Genomic DNA, 7,351 nt, shown 5'->3' on the forward strand with positions numbered 1-7,351 from the left:
GTACTTGTAATACTCCCCCCTCTGGCAAAAAGACTTATTGTACAAGCAATTATTCTGTCCCAACACGACTATGGTAATAGTCTATTTCTTGGCTCACTCAAATATGTGGTTAGCAAATTGCAGGTGGTCCAGAATGCCGCAGCCCGTCTTCTGTTAGATATTTCAAGGCATACTTCAGCTAAACTGGCCTTGTCCTCTCTCCACTGGCTTCCAGTGGAACAGCGTATAAAATGTAAAACCCTATACATTATCCATAGATCCCTACACAATAGAGGACCTCATGTGCTAAAAACCTTAGCTGCCTTTTACAAACCTGTTAGAGCTCTTAGATCTGTACCTACAGCATTAGATTTACTTCCTAAAGTAAAAAAAGCCAGATGGGGTGGCGCTACCATGGAATATCGGGGAGCCAAATTATGGAACTCCCTCCCCCTTAGTATTCGATTACCTAGTCACAAACTTAATTTTCTAAAGGCGATTAAAACCTGGCTTTTTAAACCTTAGTTTCCCCTCTCTTTGCTCCTGTTGTTGTCCTTTTAGAGCTGCAAGGCCTCCGGGTAGTCAGACGCTTTACAAGTGCAAATAACATAACATGTTGCTAGGCACTGAACATCAACACTGACTTGGACGTTCTAAACATAACAGAACCAAGAGTTTCAATATAATGACTTAATGGCTCTCAATAAGGAGGGCCAAATCCCCCATCTTTGAAGTTTGGCCCAGAGAACTTAATGGTCTACTCTATCACAAATCACCCTGTAATCAAGGAAACTGGTGATCATGCTGCACCTTTTTACCTTTAATGCTGCATGTATTAGTAATGAGAAAGTAAGAATATTATATAACGTATTACTAGCTCCTCGGGAGTCTGTTTGTGTAGGCTGGCTCTCGACTTGGGAGCCAGTAACACAAGTGAAGAGCTATGCTAGGCAGAGGAAAACATGTGAAGCGCAGAGCCAAAGCAGAGATTCCTCTTATCAACAAGGAGGAAAACCAATCCCTGGCCAGGCCCTGGGTATAGTTCCTCAAATCCTGTAGTAGATTCTCGAATCCCACTGGTGATGGGCTAACAACTGGTGAGCACACATGGTGACAGCCACAGCCCTGGAAGGCAAGTCTCCTGTCACAACAGTGCAGATGATATCCGAGGTAGCAATGGTTTCAGCAAACGGTGGAAGGGGTAGTTAATAATGCCCAGGACCAGAGAAGAAGGGGAGTGGGGGTGAGGAGGGAAACGCCTGTGACAAGTCATCCATGATACTTTCTGTTTCAGATGTTCCTGAACATTATGTAGATACATTTTGTAGTGGTAAATTTGATTACTTTAACATGTGTGTATGGTAAATTCATCAAAAATATTAGTGATGCATTAGTCTTTAGTGTTACCCTCAGCTGTTTGTGAATATTTGCAACAATGGCAAACGCAAGATAATGATTGGATGCTTTGCCTAGAGTATATCAAAGATAAACTCATCACCACTTCTTTTCTTTGTTTCCTAGGCTGTCTGGAGAAAATGCTCAAAATATCCCTGCAGACACATGTACACTGCTGCAACTTTTTGTACTCTTGGAAGAGGGGTCTTCCCGGAAACCTCCTTGGAGGCAGCAGACTTTGGCCAAGCCTGATTGGATGGATATTTTGAAATTGAAGAATGTACTTATTCTCTCTGGTGATTGGCGGTTGTAGCTACAGCCTCAGCAAATCTTGTAGAGCACCTATTGGATACAAATCGGTGTGGACACTGATGCATTTAATTCTTCCAGATCTTTAAGCTGAGGGTTGATTGTTGTCTCCTGACTAGAAACAAGCATGAAAGCCTCTTTCGAAGCTCTGTTGTACTATCATACTGTTGACCTTGCCTGCGTGGACGCCCCAGCCAGCCCAAAGAGACCAGACTTGCGTGCCTGGGGTCTTGAAGCAGTCTCTAACCCTAATCAAAGACCTGACAAAAGCTGCCCAAGAAAACAATGCTACAAGGGCAGGTGAGGTGAATAGTGACGCTCTCTCTGTGCATTAGGTATCCAATTTGAGGAGAGTGAGACCACCGCCCCTAATTCCAGCAAGTATGTTTACTTCCTTGGAACAAGTAATAAACATTTCAAAATTGTGAGACACTGTCACTTTACTTTAAAGTCTGGGCGAATAATCATTGTGCTTGCTTTGGTCCTGTTTGTCTTTGGGTGTTCGCAAACTCTAACATTGCAAACAATCTACATGTATAACTTTCTTACAAAGTAACTCGGTTTTGGCAGAAGTATTAAGATTCTCTATTTTACGTAGTTGTGACCACAGTCTGTTGTCACAATCGATATATGTTTGCAAACATTGTTGAACCATTGTAACATTTGTGTAATAGCATTACTGTTTTACAGAGTTTTCGTTTTCAGGACTGTGTTGCTATTTGTGATCATTTGGTGATCGTCATAAGTGCGTATTGTGTGTAGGCAGAGGTCGTTTGTATTATAATATAATTTATGTTGTGTTTTGTGTACTTTGTTATGTGAGCTTTAATTTATACTGTAAATGCATTTGCATATTTTAAGAATTATTGAAAGTTTGTACTCCCTACTTTGATTTGACATTATTTGTGATAACTGTCTTGTACCTTATGCAACCTCCCTGGAGTTAAGCATTGGCTTCTCATCCTCAGAGCATCAAGGAGGCTTAGGATGCCAACTTTCTATTACCGACCAAGGATCTACTATCCTAGTTATTAGGAAATGCCAATCTTCAATGCGTTGATAGTGCTTACTTCTTCCTGAAACTGCACAAGGCAGAGAAAAGGCCTTGCAGTAAGTTGTTTTGTAAAGAGATGCCATTCTTAGAAGTGAGCAAGCTCATGATTCAATGAGGGGTTTAAAGAAGTGAATCAGATGGTAATGAAATTGAAAACATTACGTATTTCCTCTGCACTTGTAGTTGATGATCTCGCCTCAAGAGGAGGTACTGCAGAAATACATACGAACTAGATACTAGATACTTGGTAGTGACTTTACAGAAGAGAACTACACATTAAGAACATTCATGAATAAAGCTTTGAGCCATTTAGCAAATGCTATGATCTTTAAAATAAAGTAATTAATTTTACTATCCACTTCTAACAACACTACTTGAACTTTTAATTGCTAACAGAGAGACAAGAATCTTTGCGCTCATCATTTTTCATCATTTTCACAGTGCACCTTTTTTATTTGTTTAGACAAAAGCGTGCTTAATAGCTTTTTTTCTGTGGAATCTAAAACAATGAAAATACATAGACAATAATACACACCACATCATATTGCATTAATTGTATTAATATTCAAATGCAATGCTTTTTTAAGACCCCAATACAAAGAAATCGGTTCACAAGCTAATAGTAGTTAGAACCAAAGCCTATCTACCAGATGTGGATATTTCTGAGAAGTTTGGTTAATTTATTTAGGTGTTTTATATCACATTACACATAAACTCACAGCTGCGTTTAAGCTCTGTCCAGTTCAGAGCAAAAGTCCTGGATTATGGAGTAGTAGACATTTAATCGTTCGTGGAGTATGGCCCCAGTGTCCAATAGTCTTCATTTGCTCCCACCAGATGTGCCATCTAGTCACAGACTCTATTTTTAGAACAATTCGGAGTGCAGATAACTGGATTCTACCTCAAGGCTGGGTTCAAAGCATTTTATAGTGTTGGGCCTTCAATTACTAGGAATCAGCCTTTATATTTTAGTCTCTTAAAGGCCTGTTGAGTGATCCAAAGTGACATAGTTGGTTAGACATTCCTGTTGGATGTGAAACTGAGGCAAGATTTTACATGTACCACGTTCGTTTCTGTGAAATCCTCTCTATTACTGGCAGTCAATAAACTATTTTCAGTGCTAGCTTTAGAGGGTCATGCTTTTGGAGATCCAAGAACAGTCTAGCACATATTAGTGTAGTTGATATATATATTGGCTCATTTGTTTGGGAGGCCCAGTTTTACCACATTGCACAAGTCCAACCATTCATCAACTCCACACAATGGGTGAGGTGGAGTAACAGCAGGTTGTTTTGGAGCAGGGAGATCTATACATTTATGACATGCAGCACGGATATCAAACAATATCAGTACTGACTGCCAAATTGTATCCATCAGTGAAGATTTCTTCTCTGATGTTGTGTAATGTGGTTTTGATTTCCCCTAATGGTCAGAATTCTGACTGGTTTTGTTCTTTTTAACATAGTGGGGGTTATATAACTTATTTGGCTCGAACTTTACTGGGGAAAGTCAATTTGCACATTGTGCTTTAATTTTCTCTATTTTGTGTGGTAATCATGTCTTTAACAAGGTGTGATGATGGGTTTCTACTGAGAACTGTGATAACTCGTTTCATTCAGGCTGCAGTGAAGGGCTCTGAAAGACATGCCTCAAGCAATAATCTTTAATATTTAACTCAATACCACATCTGCTCCCAAATATTTGAATGGAAAGAACAAAACTTGTAGAGTATGATTATTCTTCTATGGCTGTTTGAAGAGTGAATCCTAAAACCCATTGAGGGCCTCCTGGTGCTATAACTATTGTTAAAGACGTCTCTGATAAATGCCCTGGTTTCCATACACAAATTAGGCAGAGGCAAATGGGATGGTAAGCAGAAATATTTAAATCTTGTAAGACATTTTTAATTGAGCTGTTGTTTCTAGATATCTAGAGGACTACAGTACCTAATAAAACCCCATGGGAGAGGAGGTGAGGAAATAAGAAGGAGAGGGAATGGGGCTGTGTTTCTCGCGTCCTCTAGAAGTTTGAACTTTTAGGGTCAATTAATGGCATGTGTTTATTGCACTGTTGTATGAAGGCACAAGTAGTATTTTTCAAGCTGTCCAGATTTGTCATTTCTTGGAAAATACTGAAGAGCTCTCTTTGTGTGTTTGTGCCTCATCAATACATTTATGAAATATGTGTTCTTGGTCCTCATATGGTTTTACGTTAGCTCCTACTATCTAGTCAGATGGTAAAAAAAACATACCTTTTAAAGTTCGTATTAATATTTGAATGGGCCTGTTTTGTATTGATAGTCATAAGAATACAGTGCTATAGAAAAGCTCCCAGAAGAGAGTAGGTGAGATAACAGGAAGGAGAAGGGATAGTACTGTTTCCCCCTTTCTTCTTGAATGTTTGACCTTTTATCAGCACTGAATGGCTTCAGTTCATTGCAGTGCTGTGGGAAGGCACAGGAATTATTTTTCAAGACCTATGTATATGTCTTTTTTTTACATTGATCATATTGATGATATTTATTTATCAATATGCTTAGGGACTCATCAATTTGTTTCATAAAACATGTATTTCTGCCACTTATTATGGCTCTGAATAGCTTCTACAATCAAACTTATTTTCTAAGTAGTAGTTAGTGTCTCACACCACCTTTGTTCCAGTTTCTAGCCTAGGCAGCGCATGCAATGCACTCTCTCTTCAAGACATGCTGTATTTCATCTATGGACTTCAAACGCGCCCACCATTTTCTTTGGTTCTTTTTTCTGCTGTTTGGAAATCCTTGCTTTTTAGTGGGGCAATGGCTTTATTTGTCCTGCCTTTGGGGTGTTTTTCACGTCATGGCTACTGTCCCTGTTACATGTGCCCCATCTATTTTGTTTATCTATGTCTTATTCGGCACACTCTTTTTTTTCTTTAGGCTTGTTTATACTAGCTGTGTGTTCAGAATGTCGGCTTCAGCCACGATTGCATAGTGCTTGTAGCTGCAATGTTCTTTTAATTCTGATCGGCCTGTTTTTTTTAAATTCCAGATCTTTTTAGTGATATGTTGATTTAAAAAGAACAATCAAAGCATACATTGAATTGGCTTCATGACAAGTGGTATAAAGCTCGATGTGGCCTTCTCCTAGGGATTTCAGAGGTTTGATGAGCAAGTCAAAGTGGGAAAAGGTGGAACCTTGAATCAGTTGTACCTATGCTGTGCCGAGCTTGGTTGACGGGCATGCCGAAAACATAAAACAGAAGAACAAAACAATGCCTAAATGAGGTCGTTATCAGTAGGCATTCCCATGTCTATGTGTCGGGGGAGCTGGAGTCAAATGCGGAGCAGGGTAGAGAGCAGTGGCAGGGCCCATGGGGTGTAGGGTGGTGTTGATGGTATAAGGGCAGGGCCTCTCAGAGAGAGAGCAATGAAAGAGCTGCAGGGCTTGTAGTCGTGGTGGATTGAAACAAGTATAGTCAAGGTGGGTAAAATATTAATGGTCGCCATATGTCTTGGAATTTACTTTTTGTATGAAGGAGTCGGTAGGAAAGGAGTTCCATAGACATAATATTCCACAGGCGAGTGAACCACTGTGCTGTGGATGGGGGTGATTGTATCTTCCATGAGATAGCTGTTAGTTGGCATGCTGCATGCAGCACATAACTGCAAAGCCTTCAGTCAGAGTATGTCAAGGATCGTAGGGCGGAAGGGCGTATACCCCATATCACTGTGTTATAGCTAGAGGGAGGTAGGTATCCTAGAACAAATTTGATGTGGCCTAGTATTTCCTTCCAGAAGATTGTAATGATGCTGCATGTTCACCATTAAGTGGAATAATCGCCTAAGGCACAGTTGCAGTGCCAGCATTGGAGCAATGTGCCAGGGTAGATGTTGGCTAAGTGTGTCGGGCATAGTACCAGTGAAACATGAACTTGTAGACTGTCTCTTTGAGGGACAGCATATGATATATCTTGGGTATGTCCGGCAAGAGTGTCTCCCATTGTTTGGGCGTGGTCTCTGTGGTCAAATTGGATCAGCATGGTTTTAAATCATATCGGCATTTGCCATAGGCACAGAGACACATTTGTTACATTTAATCATATTTTTTGTTTCGTTTAGGCTGCATACAATTAGGTGATTTACTCACAATTGCAGGATGTTGAGCCAATGAGGAGACTCAAACTTGGGAGGCCCTGCAATTTTACAGTGTTGGTTTCCGATCTGCACTTTTTTCTGTTTACGAATTGTATTATTATTTATTGATTTACGAATGGAGCCACATTTCTTATTGTTTAAGCAGCATGCGATTAGGTGATTTACTCACAATCACAGATATTGAGCAGACGCCAAGGCTCGAACCTGGACTGCCATGATTTTACAGTGTTTGGTGTTTTGAATAGACTTAAGCCACCCACCCTGTATTCTGTGATAGAATACATCACTATCTGCTTCCACCGTAGATTAGTTATCGGTGGAAGCTTGCATTACAGTTGTTTCTACATTCCTCTCAAAGACACATAGTGCAGTCATTTACAGGCGCTACGTCATCCTAAAGCACGCTTGCAAAGTATCCAGAAAATACATGTGCAATGGGTAAGAATTTAGCTCCTCCTCCCCACATGAAAACTGCCATT

At 40.2% G+C, this 7,351-nt stretch overlaps 1 long non-coding RNA gene across 2 annotated transcripts in view; it reads left to right on the top strand.

Moving 5' to 3' along the window:
* Positions 1–3,781, top strand: part of LOC138299671 (uncharacterized) — a 132,342-nt gene extending 128,561 nt beyond the window's left edge. For both annotated transcript variants that reach the window (XR_011204805.1, XR_011204806.1), the window contains exon 3: positions 1,501–3,781. This is a non-coding gene — a long non-coding RNA (uncharacterized lncRNA). The remainder of the gene's footprint in view (positions 1–1,500) is intronic.
* Positions 3,782–7,351: the final 3,570 nt, after the last annotated feature.

The sequence above is a fragment of the Pleurodeles waltl genome, chromosome 6 (assembly GCF_031143425.1).
Source record: "Pleurodeles waltl isolate 20211129_DDA chromosome 6, aPleWal1.hap1.20221129, whole genome shotgun sequence".
Taxonomy (NCBI): Eukaryota; Metazoa; Chordata; class Amphibia; order Caudata; family Salamandridae; genus Pleurodeles; species Pleurodeles waltl.